The sequence below is a fragment of the Chrysoperla carnea genome, chromosome 1 (genome assembly GCF_905475395.1).
Source record: "Chrysoperla carnea chromosome 1, inChrCarn1.1, whole genome shotgun sequence".
Lineage (NCBI taxonomy): Eukaryota > Metazoa > Arthropoda > Insecta > Neuroptera > Chrysopidae > Chrysoperla > Chrysoperla carnea.
Genome location: NC_058337.1, coordinates 130,676,162 through 130,699,609, shown reverse-complemented (window position 1 = coordinate 130,699,609; position 23,448 = coordinate 130,676,162). Strand labels below are relative to the sequence as shown.

Here is a 23,448-nt window from a genome sequence, read left to right as displayed (position 1 = left end):
AGACAAAATTTGTACTCTCAAAATAATATTTAGCTTAATATGTACTTTAAGCTTAGTACGTACAAATATTAAGCTTAATACGTTGGATTCAGTGATTGACCTTTTTTTGATGGTCTAAGAGACGGTATAAGTTCGAACTTCACAAATATCTGATAACCAGATGGGTCATATTTTATTGATTTTTAAACACTCCTTTCATAGTTATTCTATCAAAAAGTGTTCATGTGTAAAAAAAATTAAATTAATTTTAATCAACTATTTCCATGAAAGGTTTATTGAAGGCAATCCTATACCATCATTTTCGTAATTAAATTATCTTCCTTCTGATACTAATGTTGATTGGTTAAGATATCGGTTTAGTTACCTTTATTGACTTAACTGTCCATATGGTATGAACTGCGCTAATCCGATAACCAATTGAATTTTGGTAGTAGAAAAATTACATATACAACACGAGAACAAGTAAAGAATGTCTCAGATCTCATTAATATCTGAGATATTAAGTTACTTACTTTTAAAGTGTTATTCTATCTCTTCTAAACCGTATAGAATTTAAATTGACAATTAAAGCAACCTGGAGAACTTGTTCCAATTTCGAGAGAATAAAGTTGTCTATAAAATGACTATTTTTTTTAGTCAAGAAGACATCTTGTATCTATATAATAAATTTGATTTATTTCAGATTAAATCTCTTGAATGAATTTAAATTTCCATTCATTTTAAAAAAACATTTTTTTATTTCTAGAATATGATAATTGAAAAGTTATAATCTACATCTTTCGTTTACATGCAACGACAATAAGTTAATAAACTATTCAAATATGAAAAATAATAGAATATATACAGGTTGCTTTAATTGTTTCATACCACGAAAAGCACTAATAAAATGTCACCATCCCAATCGTTCAGATCTTAGGCTAGATTACATTTCGTCAACTCATTTTAGAAAGGGTAGAAATTTATGAGGGTATTGCCAAACCCTAACCTAATTATTTTTATCTCCACAAAAATTTTCCATAGAATTCTCCACTGAATGACAATGTTAACTGGAAATGGCTGGCAATGGCAGTCCAGCAATGATATTACTGATCCACCATCTAAGTTGAATTCAGATGGAATTTATAGCGGTTATTTTCGATTGCCACTCCGTGATATCAAGGTAATGGCCCTGGCCTGCTAGGGACTTTTGTAGCCAAGATGGAAGACAAGCTCGAAGTTGTGGCGTTCTAACTGGGCATCTGAGTGATCTTTCTTATCGAAGGGGAATCATGTTGGGCATTGCAATTGGGCATTGGACAATTTAGTGTATTGGTTTTTGCATCTTTTTCCTACTCATTGGTGTTGATCTTACAAGTGGTCTTGTTTGGTCTTGCAGAAGAGCATGATCAAAGTACAACGCAAAGTATCCTAGACAGGAGCAGCTAATGGCAACAGGATCAAGACCATTGTATAAAACACAGAGCTAAGTTCAAGCCCAAGTGTGTAAGATAAAGACTGTCATATTGGTCTTTGTGCTTTTCACTAGATTACAGATACCTCACTTACGACAAATGCCACAATCTGTGACTTCGTGGCAATCACGTAAATTCAGAACTTTTCCCCATCACAAAAGTGCCCAACGCGCTAAAAAAAGTTTTCACTTAAAAAAAAAAAGTACTTTAAACAAGAGTATGTTTTCATTGAGAAGCAACTTTTGACCCAGCCTGTATATAAAGGATAATAATTGAAAATGAATTGAGAAAAATGGAAAATTAATGTATTTACGATATAGTTGGTATAACTGGTTTTCTTATTAGATAATAAATATTTCAATAGAAAATGAATTAAATGTCAACAACATTTGTTTTAATAAATTTAACAAGAACGGAAGATTATAAATAATTATATTCAATAGCCGTTATCGACAGCATGTTCCAGCAGCAAAGTTCACTAGCTTATTTGTCAAATGTTTTAGGGTCAAATTAAACCTCCAATCCCCATAATTGTTTGGCTAGGTAAGGTTATAGTGACTCGTCAAGGAATGGCTTATCCAAATAGGCCCATTTCTTCATGACAAGAGCTGAACAGTGGCAGAGTAGATAAAACATCGTTTCCTCTATATTCCCATTGTTGTCGCTCCTGCAATAATCGTGATGCACTGGAACGCCCAGTAGTTCAGCTTGCTTGTCACCTAGTCAGTGTTCTGTAATAGCAACAGCAACTTTGCTCATAGTCACCTTTTAAAGCGTCACATATAAGGCCTGTGGAGCACCTACGATTGTACTCCAAACATATCTGTCTAATAGTACCACAAGTGGCCTTTTTTAAGATATCATCATTGAAGAGCAGTTCAGAAATGAAAATCCTAGTTGCCTATTGATGCTTGTATCTGACAGTTTTGAGGCATTTCTAGAACAATTCCTGGGATACCTTTGCGATTTGGTAGACCGAGCTCAATCGGGTACCTCATTTACTCCAAGTTGATACACACTACAGTGATCCGGCAGCCGTAAATGTGGATTTTCACAGTACACCCCACTATACGTATACGAGCTCTTAACAGAAGAATTCGATATACACAATTTGCATCATCTGGTATCAACTAATACGGCTGTTAAACTATTAGATAATTATATTGTTATATGAAGAGAATATAAAAGATTGCACACCAGTTATGAAATAATAGGATTCTGGCACACTGCCAATTTTTTTTTTCCGAAAAAAAAATAGAACCAACACAATATCGATGATAAATTGTGTATTTGTGTTTAGGATACTTAACCACAAAACCAACATAATTATTTTCATTTATAATCAAAACCATACACCGAAATATTGTGTTTGACATTAAATTAAACCTAATAAAAACAATAAATTGATGAAAGATTTTAGCAATATAACTGCAATATACAGAATGTTCAATTTACATCTAGGCATATAAATATCACGTGTATGACAGAGTACATGCGTTAAGCAATACATCTAAGTAGGAGGTATTATAGGTGTTCAAAAGTGACTTGTATCGTGACTTATCTGTTGTAGTTCAACTCCCACTCTCCAAACGTCTTACAACTATCTCAACGCATATCGAAGCTTCAACACATGTATATAATACCTGTCACTTTGCTTAACGCATTGCTTAACGCATGTATTCTGTCATACTCGTGATATTTATATGCCTAGATGTAAATCGAACATTCTGTATGTTGAGATGATCAACAAATATTGTGGGATAAAGTTTTGGCACGACGATACAGTAATGAATTTTATCTGTTGGCATTCTCTATAATTAACTTCATTTTTACCATTTATGTATAAATAATTAATTTTAAAATAATTTATTATTACTTTTTATAATCTGTAAATGTCATGTATGTATTATAATCAATATCTTATATAAATTGATCAACTACGGAAAGGTGTTGTACCTAGTTAAGAGCACTTTCCAAAATCTTCATTATCACTCGTTATCGTTCTGATTTGTTTGCTGGTTGGGAGGTAAAAAAGTACTTTCTCTTCCTCTAGTATTTTCGTACAAATGTGTATTAATTATCCTATTCTAGATACTCTCAGTGTACAATTGGCCAAGCGTAAAAGTGCATATGAAAAACTTTATGAAAATTTCAATTTTTTTGATAATTTATCTGAAATAGACACGAATGAATTAAAAAATCTTGCCAATAAACTAATCAGTAAGTATCCTGATGATTTGGAAGAGACGTTAGGCAATGAATGCATTCATTTACATTCAAAGATTCCTTGGCAAATATGGAAGATGTACGCTCTGCACAAAAAATATGCAATATGTATTGCATTCACGGAATCTTCGAGATGTTTATCCGAATGTGGACATTGCTCTCTGTATTTTTTTTGAGTAACCCGGCTACAAATTGTTCAGGAGAAAGATCTTTTTCTACTCTTAAAAGGGTAGAAACCTATTTACGCGCAAGCATGGGCCAAGATAGACTTAATGCACTTGCATTACTGTCTATTGAAGCCCAACTAGTCCAAGAAATTAATTACGACGACATAATTGACGTTTTTGCACAGACCAAAGCCAGGAAAAAGAAATTTTCAAATTGATTAATATTAAAAGAAATATGAATAATCTGTCTAAAGTTTATATATATATATATATATATATATATATATATATATATATATATATATATATATATATATATATATATATATTTATATGTCTTGTTTATCAGTAATATTTAAAAAATTATATTTCAATAAATTAAGTTACTTTAAAATAACAAACTGGATCAAAATTAAGGAAATTCATTCTATCGAAAAGGGCGGCGACAACCCTAAATCCGCCACTGTTTGTAACTAAATAAACAGTAAAAAGAATCAAAACTTTTACTTCTTTCCGACAAACAAATTAACTTTTTGTTTTTCCAAAATAAAACCATATTGACAACTATTTTCAGCCTACCTGCATTTTGATGAAATACACTCATATCTAAGCAAATATTTTCTAGTAATAATATCTATATAGAAACTACATAAAAATTCAAGTTTCATTTAACTATAAAGGTACTATATTATGTTTTAAATGAATTGATTTAATATAGACAGTAAGATGTTGACAGATTTAAGGTCTTTTTGCTTCGGAAGGAGAAATATTTCAGTTTTGACTAAAGTGATTTTTCATTTTAAACCTTATTTAACGTTAATGAAAATGTTTAAAATTATTTAATTGTATACAATAATAATTGTAAATACAATAATATTAATAAAATATTAATATGTATTCAAAGAAAATTAATTTTTTACATGCTTAATATTACTTAATATATAATTAATTATATTCAACATATTTTAAGATACAATAATTATAATTATAATTATTTATATTATAAATAATAATTATATTTATATAGGTTGTCCCTAAATCGCCGGATTAAACAGAATCTAAGAACTATTTACTAAACTGTTAGGTGAAAGGTCTTTTGGCGCTTTTCGATCTGGCGTATCATTAGTAATCAAGGTTTCCTTAGTTATTGCTAATTTAAAAAATTTCTCGACTGATATGATTACACCGCTGTTGACTGCCACTCTGTTTATTTAAGTCCTCGTTAATCTACCTGGAGCCCGTACGAAGACCGTTTGATCCAAAATTTGCCTACTTCCTTCTTCTTTACTTCTATTTGTACACTTTTCCAGGTTTTTTTTTTTTTTTAAGTCTTCGAAAATCAACCTGTGGCCCTTCTTCTATATGCAAGCCCTCCTCCTAAAAACTTGTTCACATCCTTCTTTTTATACCATGCATATATGAAATATACATAGTATATTAAGTTTAGTCCCAAGTTTGTAACGCTTAAAAATAATGATGCTAGGAAAAAAATTTTGTCATAGGTGTTCATAAAATTACCTAATTAGTCCATTTCCGGATGTCCGTCCGTCCGTCCGTCCGTCCGTCCGTCTGTGGACACGATAACTCAAAAACGAAAAAAGATATCGAACAGCGTACTCAGGACGTAAAAAGTGAGGTCAAGTTCGTAAATGAGCATCATAGGTCAATTGGGTCTTGGGTCCGTAGGACCCATCTTGTAAGCCGTTAGAGATAAAACAAAAGTTTAAATGTAAAAATGTCCCTTATCAAAAATTAAACAACTTTTGTTTGAAACATTTTTTCGTAAACATCACTGATTACCCGTGTGGGCGCTAATTAGGCGGAAATTTTATAATATGTACTATACTTGATTATCAGTTATGTATGTGTCACATGTTTGTATGTGTAATGTGATAAAGAAATCAACACTGACTATGCATGGTATTTCAACAATTAACTCAGTCAATTGTTTGTTTTCACTTGTTTAAAACTTTTTTCTTGTTTTCAGAAAATTATACCAACTTAGATTTAAAAAAAAATTATTAAAAAAAATAAATAAATAAATAAAAGAAAAATAATATAATTAGAAAATAATTTAAGAAGTAATAGGAAAAATTTAGTCATCTGATACTAGGAAATTATCAATCATAAATAGGAATATATATTTTTCCGTAAATATTAAATTTGTTGGGAAAACAAATGGTCTGACACACCAAAGCTCTTTACTTATTAGAGTTTCATAATGCATAAATAGGAATCGAAATCTGTTCGCTCCGATGATTTTGGAGCACCATGCAAATGAAAAATTAAAATTATTTCAATCGTAAACAATATTTATTCAAGCATAAAACAATATTTTACTAATAATTATATCTGGTTATATTCATGAATAAATATTAAATGTGTTAACATAATTACACGTAAATTACGTAAAATTAAAATCAAAATTATTTCTTCAAGCTTTATATTTTTAGTTCACAGTACATGGTAGTTTTCATTTATAGTCCACAGTACAGTAGCTTTCCTCGTGAGTAAAACATTTTTGTGAATATAGCTGCTCTTTTTAAGTTCTGAGCACGGCAAATTTTTCACTGCCGGTTTAAAATTGCTCATTCTAATAAGAAGACAAACGCCTCTCCAATATCATCAATTTTTGTCCACTATTCTACAAAGTAACGTGCCTATAGTCTGACATTGAGAAAATTTCACATGTTTCAACCGTTCTAAAATGAATGAATATGGTATTTTCCAATCAAACTTTAATACAAAACCGCTATTATTTTATTCAAAATAAATAACAATCTATCGCACATTTTCCACATAAATTAAATACCATTTTAAACTCTGTTGTATAAAATAATTTGTTCGTTCTTGTTATGGAAGCATGGAGCTATAGATCGTTGGTTTATAGTAAATACACAAACCATTTTATGTTTTATTGTTTAATATATATTATAGACACAATTTAGTATGTAGCTCTTTGGTTTTTGAATGTTACATTTCAGTACATATGAGCTTGTAAAAAATTGAACTATTCTTAAAAAGACTCGTTATTATCATTTATTTTATGCAACACTCTATCTTTTGATACCAATTTCGATTGAATCGAAATGGGGATAAGAAAGAAGGATGAATTTTTGTTGACTTCGAGTTGAGACACAGTTATTTAAAATAATATTATAAGCTTGCCTGCAAAAAACCGTTCATGGAAAAAATTGATTAATATAATTAAAAATAGCCATGAACACTTTTCGATAGAAAAACTATGATAGGAGTGTTTAAAAACGTATAAAACTTTATAAACAAAGGTCACATCTAATTATCAGATGGGTGATGATCGACCTTATACCGTCTCTTGTACTATCTCTCTTCTAATGGCTTCTATCCAGAATATACTAGCAGAATAAAAGCAAATATACTAAATACATGGGCTTAACAATGCACCAAGTCTACCGTAAAAGTTATCACAGTAAGAAGGGTCAAGAAACGACGACCCATCTCTCTACCAGTTGTCTATTACTTTGGGAAGCCTGACAATTTGCGGCAGCCATTATTTACCGACCTTTGCGCCTTTTTGATCAGGAGTAGTACCCGCTGATCGGGATCTTTTTTACTCCCATTTAATCTCGGCAGCGAGGCGGTCAACATATTCTTGCTGAAATTAATTAATATAGAAATGATATAGATACAATGTGTATACTCCAAATTTCGTCCAAAAGGCGTGTAGTTTGTTTCGTAAAATGAAAAAAATTGACAGTCATAGTCTTTAGTAAAAAGAATGTAACTTGTAATTTGACGACCCCAGAAGATGTGGGGTGTTAGATAAGTGAGTTCTATATTTATATGTCGAAGATGTACTGCCGAATCAGGGGTTTTAGAAAACCGTTAGTGGTGTATTACTTACCTGACCAATCTACGGGTACTAACTTAGTTAAGGTTAATATTTATGTAGGCTTTCTACGAGATTATATTAGCATCTCCAATATTTGGAAGAGGAAAATTGCCCGCAACCCACACCGCGTACAAAACTGGTTATGTTATAACCAACTAAGTCACTGTGGGTACTATTTAAATATCAATTAACTTCATTAACCATTTTAATTTTCAATTTTATTAGTTCTTTTTTGATGATCCGTAATTTACAAAATAGATGGATAGTTTTGTATACTTGGTTGATTCTAGTTTTAAAATAAATATATATGGAAGATTACAGCTCGAAGGTATTTGTTTGACGGGTGACATTTGCAAATATATATATATAAAAACCATAAATACATTACATTTTGTACTGTGCATAGAATTTATGCCATAGATATTGCTTTTAAAATGATTTATTGTCTGTTACAAATGTAACTGTTTGTATGCAAAAAAATTTTTTTTTTTTTTAACTAGTTTTTCAAATTTAATTTATACACAGGAAATTGATAGATATTTTCAATCGAAAATTATAGAGGAAAAAACATTGATGGTTTTTAACTTTCTGATAAAAAGTTATTCTGTTCATTCAGAAAATTGAAATAAAAAATTATGGTGGTTGAACTTTGTATTTTAAAAAACTTACTCAATAATGAATTAATTGGATCAGTTAGTTTCGATTCGAATTATCTTAAAAATAAATCCGCGCTCGATTCTCAATGTTGCTAGTTAAACTTTTTTGTAAATTATGCTATTATGGCATGTCAGACAGTGAAGCGATCTCATTAGATTTTACCAATCCAAAAGTTATTTAAAAAATTTTCTAACGTGGCTAAAGAAGTTTACACTCAAAAATCCATGCGTATCGAGCGGCAAGAAACTCTTATGACCAAGGTAAGATGCTTGGTAGACGCTGCTTGCACGTGATTTTTACCCACTTCGAAATAGCTAGCTCGCATAAATAGTACATGGGCTCTAAAAAATATATACTCTAAAGTGTGTCTGGACTGGTAACAAGCAGTGGGACTACATTGTACTCTCGAGAAAAAGAGCTCGAAATATACTAACTATTTAGAAGGTTAAAACGGAAAAATCGATTAGTAAAATGATAATATTTCTCCCTACCAACTGTAAAAATACCAATGAAATTGATTAACTGAATCGGGAAAATAATGGTCCGATATTCAAGGGTTTTAAACGTGGAGGATTGTTTAAAATGCTATTTTAAATGCATGTGAAATTTTGACAAATGTTTTGCATGCAATTCTGATTGATGAGTGAATAATAGTACCTCATACACTCGTGAACAAAAAAAACATTGGATTATTAATATACATACTTTTTTCTCACAAAACATCGCCGCATTGAATTAAAAAAAGCTTGCCTTTAAATTCGTGAAAAAGTAAAAAGCTATCATTTTTTATATTATATTTCATGTAAGTTAAAGTATTTCAAATTCTGCGTATCATGACATTTCCCGAAAATAAAAAGTAGGTGTATGAATATTTTCGCCTTTCCTATCAGATGAGTTTTTTAAAATGGTAAAAGTGGCTCCTGACGTATATTAAAAACTTTCATGACCAATTTCTTTGCCCCCAAGTGTAAACACGATAATAATTATTCCGTTGATGGACACATCAATTTATTTGTCTTTTAAAAAATTATTTGATACTTTGTACCATTAGGAAAAACAGGTCGTTATTTTGTAGCAAAGCAGAAATAACGAACCCATGAAAACAAATATGTCATTTTTTACTATTTGCATGATTTGTTTTTAATTAATTAAATTATGAATCCATCACCCATCAGTTATCATATATTCGTGACGTAGTGATATATCAGAAATTTCCAAAAAATGACATATTAAAAGTATATTGTAATGTTGACCTGAAAGTGTCTGAATTTAGCTTGCAAATAAAACGACTTTGTTATTCATAAAGTATAACAAACGTAGAAAAACTACAAAAAGGAACGAGAGATGTCGGGGCCACTCGGTAGGAACTATATTCTTTTTGCAATAATTTATGTATTTTTAATTTAAAATATTTTAAATTTTAATAAAAATTAAAAATAATTTATTGACAAAGATAGGGATTGATCTGACGACCTTCGGGATGAAAAGCAGCCATCGCAATCACAAGACCAAGGAATCATTGAGAATTTTATTCATATTTCAAGATAATGAACTCTAAGAAAGTGTTGGAAGATCTTTCTTGGTCAGCTTTTTGGTCTAACACCCATTGGTCATACGCGCGTAAAGGAACATAGTTACGAAATCCCATATTGGAGATCCATTAAATATATAGTATGCGTTTTTTTTGTTTTCACAAAGATAAGATCAATTATTTGAACAATTATGTGAGATTCTGCCAATTTTGTAGATCTGTAGTGCAATATTAAATTTAAAACAAGTGAAAACAAACAATTGACTTAATTAATTGTTGAAATACCATGCATAGTCAGTGTTGATTTCTTCATCACATTACACATACAAACATGTGACACATACATAACTGATATTCAAGTATGGTACATACTATAAGATTTCCGCCTAATTGGCGCCCTCACGGGTAAACAGTGATGTTTACGAAAAAATGTTTCAAGCAAAAGTTGTTTATTTTTTGATAAGGAACATTTTTTACATTTAAAGTTTTGTTCTATCTCTAACGGTTTACAAGATGGATCTTACGGACCCAAGACCCAATTGACCTATGATGCTCATTTACGAACTCGTCCTCACTTTTTACGTCCTGAGTACGCTGTAAAAATCGAGCTCGATACCTTTCTTCGTTTTTGAGTTATCGTGTCCACAGACGGACGGACGGACGGACAACCAGAAATGGACTAATTAGGTGATTCTATGAACACCTATAGCAAAATTTTGTTCATAGCATCAATATTTTTAAGCGTTACAAACTTGGAACTAAACTGATATACCTTGCATATTACATATATGCATGGTATAAAAAATATTTTTGGCATTTGCTAAGAATATTATACCATTACTTGTTGATACTTAACTTCCGATGGTATTTCATACGAAAACATTGAATTAAATTATCCAAAACCAAAATAGTATAAGTAGCAATTTTATACAAGTCAGTAATAGCTACGACAAATAATGAACCACTTGTTTCTCTTTAAAAATATCTTCCTTATATATTTTGATTCATCATATTGTCCCCCCACTTTTATATAAAATACAGACGAAGCAACTAGTTAAAAATTAACGCCTCAATCACAGCTTCTTCCATGATAAAGTTATACTTTTTAACCCGTCAGTACTCGTGTTATGTTATTTTGTTTGAGTTGAAACTTTCTCTATCTTCATATAATTTAAATGGAAAAAATCTAATATTCGATTAATAAAAATATAACTAATGTTATATTAATATTAAGTTTTAATTCCATAGCACCTGGATGACCGAGCTTTACTCAGTAATTTTGAGTTAAAAACGCACAAATTTTATCACTAATATAAGAACCATTTAAAATGTCTCTACAGAAAGACCAATTTGAATGTCCCGGTAATGTACTTTATTTCGTCGCCAAAAGATGTCAGGAAGAGTCATATTTTGCAGTCAATGTTACAGTTTTTTCTGAAAACACGGATAAATCAACATTTTCTTAAATTGAAACCTAACTAGATTGTTTTTTCGACCCGAAAACTCCCTGTATACTAGTTTTCATGAAAATCGTTGGAGCCGTTTCCGAGATTGCTGATGATTGCTGATGGGTTTTAGGGTCGAACAAGTGAAAACAACAAATTGACTGAGTTAATTGTTGAAATACCATGCATAGACAGTGTTGATTACTCTGTAACATTACACATACATACTTGTCCCACATACAAACTGATATTACCATATGACACAATACAATTTACGACTAATTTGCGCCCTCACGGGTAAACAGTGATGTTTACGAAAAAATGTTTCAAACAAAAGTTGTTTATTTTTTATAAGAAACATTTTTTTATATTTAAACTTTTGTTCTATCTCTAACGGTTTACAAGATGGGTCCTACGGACCCAAGATCCAATTGACCTATGTTGCTCATTTACGAACTCGACATCACTTCTTATTCCTTAGCACGCATAAAACGCAGTGATGAAAAATGTTTCAAACAAAAGTTGTTTATTTTTTATAAGAAACATTTTTTTATATTTAAACTTTCGTTCTATCTCTAACGGTTTACAAGATGGGTCCCATAGGTCAAGACCCAATTGACCAATGTTGCTCATTTACGAACTTGATATCTTTTTTCGTTTTTGAGTTATCGTGTTGGCGGACAGACGGACAGACAGACAGACAACCGAAAATGGGCTAATTAGGTGATTTTATTTTTAACACCTATACCAAAATTTGGTTCATAGAATTAATATTTTTAAGCGTTACAAACTTGGGACTAAACTTAGTATACCTTGCATAATACATATTATATGCATGGTATAAAAATTGGTCTAACTAGGTTTAATGTATACAAAAATTGCTCGTTTAAATATATAAGATTAAATGGAAAATACCAAATATTCGATGAATAAAAATTTAACTGCGGTTATATTACATTTTATGTGTTTAAGGTAGTTCCTCCGCGACCGTCCAGTCAAAAAGTTTTGGACTAATACTATCATTCAGTGCATTAACTGTGCTATGACTATTATACATATACCATATATTATTTTCAAAAGACTGTAGTTCCTCACTACTGATTCTAGTATACATATAAACACACACACTATGACATATGCCTTTAACATTAGTCTTCATATCTTTTCCACAAAAATCATCGCTAAAACGAGTTATTTATTTAAGTTTTTTATCGAAACTATATGGTAAATAATTTTTATTTTTATTTATATATTTTCTAAATATAGTATTCTACATTATATTAGTTTTTCATAGAGATGGTGGACGTCATTCATTGGTAAATAAATATAATATTTGTAAATTTGTGTATTTTTATACACTTCTCCCATGTACACGTACAAATTGCGTCACTTTTAATTGCTAATATCTCATGTATGGCAATTAAATATTTTATATTCTGAGTTTTGAGAAATTCTTGGAATATCACTTTCGTGTAGGTACTACCTTAAAAAAAAAATAATGTTAAGAGATTCCTTTTGGTTCACCCTATATTATATTTTATATACTTAATAATAATAAAGTTAATATTAAAACATTTTCAAAATGAAATTAAAACAGGTAGCTACCCATTCATGTTTACATAAATCTTTGTTTTGTAACATTAAACTTTACACGTTTCAAACATTGACAACATTTAGTTGTAATTTTAGAGTGTTTAAAGTTTACTTTGTATACCAACAAAACAAATTAAGATAGTTTTAGTGTGTTTCTTAAGATTTATGAGTACCTGTCTCTTCGGAGTATTAATGTTAATAGTCGAAGTCCGAATATATGGTTACAAAAGTTAGGAAAAACAGTTATTTAACAATGATACTTCAATTTGATATTCCATTTTCTTCGAGTAGTTGTAATTACTTGTTTAAAATTAATTACAAGAAAATCTTCTTTACCTTCGTACCAAATTTCGTGCCAAGTAGCAAATTGTGTCTTTTAGTTTATTTTAATTCATCCAATCTCATTTTCCGAACTAAAAACATCGAAGTATAAGTATTACAATTCTATGACAAAAAGAAAAGAATTTATTTCAATGATAGATAATTTTTTGTCCACCTATAAAATAATTTTCCAAGGTTATGAATATCCCTCGGCTACTTACTTTAAAAATATTTCAAGGTTTTAAATTTTATGTTTTCCCCAAGGCGATACACAGTAAAAAAATTACTGGGTTGAAATTCTGAAGTTTAAATAATTATTAACCGATAAAAGCTTAAGTATAGTTATCGCTTATATTTTCCATTTAATTCCATGTTAAACCTTGCTTTTTGTCACTTTTTAAACTTAAAATTATAATAAGGTTAGGTTATATAGGCTGTCCATGAAGAACACATTTAGGATATAGAGTCCATTATGATACCATATATGCCTTTAAGCACTTTTTCGCTGATAATTTTATTTATTAGCTCCTCAATTTCAGAGGCAGAGTGCATCTCCTTCTTGCATATACCATGCACTACATCAGCCTATCACAACTATTAATTAAATTAATTTTGTTGCGACGGCGTGAATCGAGCCCGCAACCCTAAGCATACCGCTGACGGAATTGGTTACGCCTTAGCCAACTGAGCTAATAGGGTGACTAAAATTATAAATACAATTCAACGAAATTAATTCGTCAACATTATAGTTTTTTTTTCTTCTAATCATTCAAAGTCTGTATACTTTTATGTTATCATATTTTTTCTATAATTGATCTACAAATGTCATGAATCAATGTCATTTAGAACATATCATCTTGCATCTCGAACTTTTTTTCAGTGTATGCATATTATTGAAAAATTATGAAAAGCTTTTAATTTATTTATTTTTATTCAATTTAATAATTTAATCAAACAATTTAGAGTTATTTTTATTGATCAATAAAATCAATTCCAATTATTTGTGTAATTGTATTTATTCAAAGAATTAGAAATAGTTGAATTCATGGATTTAAATAATTTTCCATAAAATAATTTATTTATAGTTACAGTTCCTCATAAATAAATGGCATCGATGTTAGTCTAAACTTTTTTAAGATCTTTCTGTAACTGAACCGTCTTTATATTTTGTTTTGCTGTAGACAATCTTGTTATAAGTAATAGCATTTTATTAGCATAGCCAAAAAACTCTCGATACCTTTCAAACAAACAAAAAATCAATATCGGTCCATCCACTTAGGAGCTTAGTTCCTATTACACTGTAGCTCTAGCTGAGTAGATTTCTTTAAACATAGCGAAAACACTTTTAATCAAATTACCTTGCAAACAAACAAACAAATATCCAAATCGGTCCACCCGTTTAAGAGCAACGAAGACACAATTTTATTTAATTTTTAATTTAATATTTATAATATGAATAAAAATTAAATGTTTTCACAGCAAAAATATGGTAAGCCATAAGAGTGTAATGAATAAAAATTTGTACTCAATTTCCTCAACTTGTTCAGATCAAGAAAGCACATCAAATATAAAAAGTCATTTATTTAAGCACAGCAGTAAGTAAATACTTTAATAATTTTGTTGTATAGGCGTTGTTTGGTATGCAATGTCTAGAAAAACAATATTCGTGCACCTTAAATTTGGGGAAGATGAAAAATAAGTAATGATACAGGAACGAAAGGTATGAATACGCGAGATGTTGTCTTATATGGAAATCGAATACTCGGAGCTCATATTTCTCGGTTATTTGTTACAATAATAAATTAGTAACAATAATACATTTTTTCTTTCGATGGAGCAATTTGAACAGAAAATAATATGCAATACAGGGAAGCAAAATATTTCCATTAATTTTTTTCTGTTAAATTGCCCTGATCTGAATTTATACCACTTAGTGATTGTACCGTAGTTTTTTCAACAGGTTTTCTCCAGTAATAACATCTTGTTATACTTATTTTGTAAAAACGAATATCATATATTTTTATAATTTTTCTTCTTTATGTTTAACAACAAAATATTGTAGGTGTGATGATGTTTTTCTATTTTCTTTTATTATTATTTTTTCTTCGCCATTCAATTATTATAAAGGATGATCCAGTTTCAGTTTCCTATGCCAGCAACTCTGTTAATTAGAATAATGTTAATACTTTATCTGAATTCAATCGTCAGCCCGCCCGCTAAACACAAACTTTACTATCTTGGACATCTTAAGCCTTCGGTAGAAGAGCTCGCTGCGCTTCCATAAAGCTCTCATAATAATAAATAATACCTCAATTCGTTGTGTGTGTAGTCTCGGTAGGGACAATAAAATCGATTATAGAAAATGTCAAATTAAAATTATTGAAAAACACTAATTAATTAAACTTAATGCATTAAAAATTGTGAAAATAAGAAATCAAATTGCATAAATATTATTTTTTAAATGTAAATTATCATAATTATTTTTTAAATTTGTGAGACAATAATATTAAATTTTCAATGTAAGTGATAAATGCAATCCATACAATTATATATGCATCCATACAATTCTTTAATTAATGCAGTGTATCGTTACCATGGAAAACGCGCACACGGTGCGAATTCACCATTAGATAAATATGGTGGGAGCGCAAATAAATACATTAGTATATAGTAAAGTAATATCTTGCACTATTTATTTTCGTTTCCACCATTTATTGTATTTAATATTTTGTTTTAAATTTGCTAATGTTCCCCTCAATTTCCCTAATTTCTTCCATAAAACTTTCTCTTCATAATAGTTGACACAACAAGAAAACAATTCGCGAAATTGTTCCATTCGTTCACGTGTGATGCGATGAACAAGGCAAATAGAGATTAAAACTAGGAAACTCAAGAAACTAATCATCCTTTATTACATCGGTTTGGTGGGCTTGTTCTTGGCGAATAATTCTTCCTCCGTTTTGTTTATTATTCTTATCATAATCTCTCTGGTTTATTAAGTTAGTATAGAATTTATATAACACTTTATATCATTGTTAAAAAACCATTAAGATAATAAATTAGGTAGATTTCTTTTTATAACACGTTTTATATTATTTGTACACACTCTTTAACTGTACTGAATGGTTTTGTATTTTGCTTCTTCTTTTCTATTTATCTTTTATACCATGTATATGAAATATACCAAGGTATGCTAAGTTTAGTCCCAAGTTTGTAACGCTTAAAAATATTGATACGAGGAACAAAATTTTGGTATAGGTGTTCAAAAAATCACCTAATTAGTCCATTTCCGGTTGTCTGTCTGTCGTCTGTCGTCTGTCCGTCTGACCATCTGTCATTACCGTTACTCAAAAAAGAAAAGAGATATCAAGCTGAAATTTATTATAGCGTGCTTAGGACGTAAAAAATGAGGTCGAGTTCGTACATGAGCAACATAAGTCAATTGGGTCTTAGTTCCGTAGGACTACTCATCTTGTAAACCCTTAGAGATAGAACAAAAGTTTAAAGGTAAAAATATGTTCCTTCTAAAAAATTAAACAGTTTTTGTTTGAAACATTTTTTCGTTAACATCACTGTTTACCCGTGAGAGCGTATATTATGCGCAAATTGTAGTATTATATGGGTATATCAGTTATGTGTGACATGTATTTATGTGTAATGTGATAGAGTAATCAACACTGTCTATGCATAGTATTTCAACAATTAACTCAGTTAATTGTTTGTTTTCACTTGTTATTTTTATACCATGTAGGTATATATGAAATATACATAGTATATTAAGTTTAGTCCCAAGCTTGTAACGCTTAAAAATAATGATGCTAGGAAAAAAATTTTGTCATAGGTGTTCATAAAATCACCTAATTAGTCCATTTCCGGTTGTCCGTCCGTCCGTCCGTCCGTCTGTGGACACGATAACTCAAAAACGAAAAAAGATATCGAGCTGAAATTTTTACAGGGTACTCAGGACGTAAAAAGTGAGGTCAAGTTCGTAAATGAGCATCATAGGTCAATTGGGTCTTGGGTCCGTAGGACCCATCTTGTAAACCGTTAGAGATAGAACAAAAGTTTAAATGTAAAAAATGTTCCTTATCAAAAATTAAACAACTTTTGTTTAAAACATTTTTTCGTAAACATCACTGTTTACCCGTGAGGGCGCCAATTAGGCGGAAATTTTATAATATGTACTATACTTGATTATCAGTTTTAAATGTGTCACATGTTTGTATGTGTAATGTGATAAAGAAATCAACACTGACTATGCATGGTATTTCAACAATTAACTCAGTCGATTGTTTGTTTTCACTTGTTTTCATATTATTTATGATTTTTGCTTATTGTTTTAATTTTGTGGGTTTTCCCGAAAGATGTTGAAAAACTATTAAATGTTAGGTATTTAGTTTGTATGTTGGTATAAATATTTTTATTTTGGAAAAATTTATAATGGGTGTACGTGATTTCAAAGTTTTATTGTAGATTAAAGCGAAGTTCCCTAGAGAAGATTTTCACTAAACAAAAACTTTCTTACTGATCATTTAAGGTAGTACGAGCGTCAAGTCAAGTTTAGACCTTATTTTCAATTTTGATGATAAATTTGATTACAACTTCATGAATGTAGACGAAAAATAACAATAAAATTTTCCCATATCTGCCTTGGTTTTCGAATTATCGAAAGCTAAATAAATTTTCAACATTTTCAATATTCCATATTTTGAAAATTACTCCAGATATCGAAAAATTGTATTCTTACTTTTCGTTTTATATTGTCAAGTTATAACATAATTCACCATCAAAATTAAATTTTTATCCCCACTACCGTGCTTATACATCCTTAATTAGTCCGGCACGGCATGGGTTTTTTTGTTTTCAATAATTTTTACTTTAATTAACATAGTTTTTTTTTAATTTCCACCGACTAGTTTTGGAAAAATGTATGAAAACATATCATCTATTTTTTTCAACCTTTCGATCTTCCATACATAGCGGGAAGTGGTGATTTTTTAACTATAGACTCCAAAACTAGAAAGTATACAAGTTATCAAAAGAGCCATTAGGATTCGATGTTTTTTCGTAGAGATACGGCTATTAGAAATGTTTGTGAATATAAGTGTTGAATAATTGTTCCTTTAATATGTTTTCTGAGTATATAAGTAGGTTTATTATATTTTTTTTTTTTTTATTTTTTTTTTTTGCAAATGCTTACAACAAATGTTTATTCATCATGAATTTAATATGTAATTTTGATGAATACACTTAGAATAATGACACACAGGCTTGTTTGAATATTATATGAATAAAAGACATCAAGTTCAGTTACTTACAGGGTGTTCCAAAGCTATTGCATTAGAGCAGAAGATAAAAAATAATGAACATGATTCTTTACTTATAATTTTTACAACCATTAGCGGGATAGGGATTGGATGACTATCGCTTCATTTTATTGAGAATTTCTCTGTTATTATTTTCCTTAAATTTTAATATAACCTTTAAATACTGTGTATGACTATCTGTAGCATTGTAGCTCTCAAACGACTGAACCGATTTTTATATTTATTACTTTTTTTTTTTTTGAAAGACAATTGAATCGACAGTGTTCTTAAATATGTTTCAAGTTCGAGATTAGGATCCCTTTTCCGATAAGAACTGGAACTGAGGTGACGATCTTTAAACGGCTGAACCGTTTCTTGAAACATAGCTAAAAACACTCTCGATCGAATTGTCTTTCAACAAAAAACGAAAAATATGCCAACAGAAATTCTTACTTCGGATTTCATCCTCTGCCCACCTTATTCCCGGCAATTTACAACTTTTGAGACACCGTGTCTCTCATTCATATAATATTTGTAGCTACGTAAAATATGATGAAGCTCTGATGATTGTGAAGTTAGTTCTACGAAGTACACTTATATTAAGTTTCAATTTAATTAGTTATTATACATACATTTCAATATTAGCTATTCATATAATATCTGTAGTACTTATTTGAAATCATCGTTGTACTACTATGAATGTTTTTATACGTATATAACAGCATGGATACAATGTCTTTGTAAGATCATTGATTTTCGTAATAGATTTTCGATTTAGAACGGTGACAAAGAGCGACGATCACAAGGCTGGAAGCTTTCAAGGAATTTTATAAATGTTTACTTGAATAAACAATTCAGCTAAATGATTTTAAACCATTTTTTTCCTTTTTCTTCTTATTTTTGTAATAAATTTGCTCCAAATCTGAAGTTTATTTTAGCAATAGTTTTTTAAGTTAAAATTTTATACGTGTTCCTATCAAAAACGAAATATAGAGTGAATCATTAAAAAATAGGTACATGACGTCATCACATTGTACTATGACGCCTTGCTTAAATATATAACTTAAAACTCCGACTCTTCTTCTCACTTCCTAATTACAGAAAGCGCTCTAGTACTAAAATTTAGCAATAGCTTTATTTGCCTTTCAAAGATGGCAGTTTATTGCCATTTTACATAATCAATTATAAATATTTAAAATTTATATGAATTTTGTTTCGATATATAGCGAGTAACGTTTCACTTGCGAGTAGATCCCCCGATCCATACAATTTTTGTGGTTGCCTATTCCAGATAAATGTTATCCATTTCGTTTTAAGCATATGAGAAGCATAAATCGAGCTTTAACTCGAAGTTTTAATTGAAAACTTACCGGAATTTGTGGAGTTTTGAATATCTAAAACAAAAAATAAAATTATGTTAAATAAAAAACAAATAACTTTTACAAATCATTTCTCATTTTTCGATAACTATACGGTAGTTTCTAAACGGTACAGAATATGAACTTGAGAAGTGTTGAAAGTAATGGGACGAATGTGAGCCAATAGAATGTTTGGTGAGGGCGATGATAAATGATAAAGAATTCATGTTAGAATGACCCACAATAAAAGTTATTTTGTACTTTTTAGTACATTTAAAGCTTGTCCCTAAAATAGTATTTTTTATTCAAATTTTTAATAAATATGGTAGCATTGATGGGAAAATCAAGTCATGCTTACCATAAAATGCATTGTCTTCAAAACTAAATATGTATAAAAAGTTAAGCACAATCGGTTTTATCTGCAAGATATATCTGCTTCAAAATTCAAGCCAAATAAACGTACATTTGAAAGTTAAATAAAAGCTTGTAAAATAAAAATACTTTAAGCATATTTTAATGACAGCTTCTTTTCCCATCTTGTTGGCTTTGTTTGTTTATTGGTTTTTTGATAATTAGCCTAATTTTGTTGGCTATACAAGAGAAAGAATTCTTCTACACTTTGGTCAGTCTGTTATATAATACCACTGATTTTTTTAACACTTTGTACATAAGTTATAATTAAAATTAGCAAGATAATAACAATAATAATATTTGTTACTGGTACAATTTGAATACAAATTTATAGACTTATTCATGCTCTCTCTACGTTCAAATATAATGCTTTTGTCTACATTGTTGAGCATATTATATAGCTATACTACCAAGCATATGTAAGCATTGATAAAGTACGTGTATCTACCTGCAGATAGATATTCATATAAAGTCATTAATTTATTGTCGGAAACATATAACAAATATCTGATAATTATTATTGTTTATTAAGTTAAAATTTGCTTTTCTTATACAAGTATCTATCAATTATCTGATAAAAAGTGTCTAGTTTCTCCTAGAAATTGATTCTGTTAAAACACTTTTATTTAAGATATGTGTTTATACATCTTTTTGCCTCTCTTTAGTTACCGAAACAATTAGTCTAGTAAACATCCACGATTTTTTCTAACTTTTTTGTATATTCTCCGAAAATTACGAAATAGGTGTCATTCGATTCGTAATTTTATGTAGAAAGTTTACTGAAAAGAATGAAATGGCGCTAAAAAAAATTGCAAAAGTTATAAACAATTAAGTGAAAAATAAAATAGGGGGTTCAGTTTTTTTTGAATAACTCAAAAAATATTGAAAATTTTCGAAATCTGAAAAAAGATCCAAAAAGATGAAGAAATTTCCTAAAATAAAGTTTGTACTGCCGAAGTTGTATCTCTAATATTTATAATTTTTACAGAGCCTTGAAAATAGCGCAAAATATGACAAGTTTGGCTCTCGCGCGCGGTCTGTCTTTGAGACCTACTAACATAAAAAATTATTTAAACATATAAAATATGAATATTAATAAATAAAAAAATTAATGTAGTTTTGAGATACATGAATAAACATAATTTCGATTTACTCATAAACAATGTATTTGTTTATAACAATTTTTTAAAAAACAATTGTAAAAAATTTCAAAAAATTATTTTTATGTGGCTTTTGATTAGAAAAAATTAAAACAATAAAAAAATTTAAAAAAAAATATTTTCTTTCATTACTTTTTTTCATTTGTTAATATTCAAATGTTAATAACAATTTGAAAAATCAAAATTTTAAAATTTTAAAAACGGTAATTTATTTGTAAGCTTAATAAGAATAACTTCACGGAGGGAAAAAAATTCTGGGGTTTTAATTTAATAATTATCGGAGATTTTATGTTAACATTCTATATAGAAAAAATTGTTAGTTAACAATTACATAACTAATGCAAAAATTAACAAAAAAAATTTTCAACCACGGATTATTGTTTATTCATGTATCTAAAAACTACATTAATTTTTTTATTTATTAATATTCATATTTTATATGTTTAAATAATTTTTTATGTTAGTAGGTCTCAAAGACAGACCGCGCGCGAGAGCCAAACTTGTCATATTTTGCGCTATTTTCAAGGCTCTGTAAAAATTATAAATATTAGAGATACAACTTCGGCAGTACAAACTTTATTTTAGGAAATTTCTTCATCTTTTTGGATCTTTTTTCAGATTTCGAAAATTTTCAATATTTTTTGAGTTATTCAAAAAAAACTGAACCCCCTATTTTATTTTTCACTTAATTGTTTATAACTTTTGCAATTTTTTTTAGCGCCATTTCATTCTTTTCAGTAAACTTTCTACATAAAATTACTAATCGAATGACACCTATTTCGTAATTTTCGGAGAATATACAAAAAAGTTAGAAAAAATCGTGGATGTTTACTAGACTAAATGGGGAATTTCGCATTTCTTAACAAAATATGAAAATACCGTAAAAGATATGACAAAAAGTGCAATTAAAATTAAAATCAGCCAAGAAGTGATATAGGTTAGGTTAGGTTAGGTTAGATTATATTGGCTGTCCACGAAGGACACACTTAGGCTATAGAGCCCATTGTGATTTGTTTTACCTGCTTTTCGCTTATAATTTCAGTTATCAGCTCCTCATTTTTAGAGGCTGAGTGCACCTCCTTCATGCATGGTATATAACCATGCCCTTAACCAGCCCATAAGAAACATTTTTAACTACTATTAGACATATATTAGACAGAGATGTCGGACAAAATAGTTGACGTTTTATAGTATGTTTGCCATACGAACTCCTCGCTAAATGCTATTTTACCAGAAAGAGGTACCAATCTTTGATGGATTTTATCTCGACTATTTTTATAGTTATTCGAAAAACAATTTTTCTCTATTTACTGTTTGTTTAACATGAGTGACCTTTCATTAAAGCACAACAAAACCAGCGAAATTCTTCTTTTCCATTGGAAATTTAAAGCAAGGATGGGGTTGGCTTTATAAACATGGGAATTTTGAAGGAATAAGAAACATAATTGTTTTTTTTTTTTTTTGGGTTGGGCAGCTTTTGTTTCCTGATCGAGGAGACCATTAATCCAATCTTCTTAGTCAAAGGTCGTAAAAATCAGTTTGTTGAGAATATCTCGTTTCCCTACAATCGTATTTACATTTACTATAAAAGTTCTAGAGGGTAAAATTTTCTACAAATTTTGTCTGCAACCGCTATACGTTGAACCGCTGAAGCAGAATACTACGTCGTTTGAAAGAGGAATCACTGTAAAATTTTCGCAGGAGAAAAATTTATGGTCATCCCCTTCTTAAATTTACTTTCACCTATTCTGAAACGATTGCCAAATACTTATTATGCCATGGCCATAGATCAAGTTTTCTAAGTCAGAAATTCATTGTTCTGTAGCTTTAAGGTCATCTCTCCAATACCTTATTCATTGTTTTGTGTATTGTAAGTTTAAGATGTTATTGTTATTAATAATTATAGCAACAACATAAACAAAGTCGTTAATTACTATCCATTATTATAAAT

The 23,448-nt window shown here is 29.6% G+C and overlaps 1 protein-coding gene across 1 annotated transcript in view; it reads right to left on the bottom strand.

Annotated features, from left to right (window-relative positions):
- The window catches only part of LOC123294957 (calbindin-32), a 158,724-nt gene that overhangs the window by 79,221 nt on the left and 56,055 nt on the right, over positions 1–23,448 (bottom strand). The window contains exon 2 of the mRNA XM_044876147.1: positions 19,939–19,962. The gene's annotated coding sequence lies outside the window, so the exon portion shown is untranslated. The remainder of the gene's footprint in view (positions 1–19,938; positions 19,963–23,448) is intronic.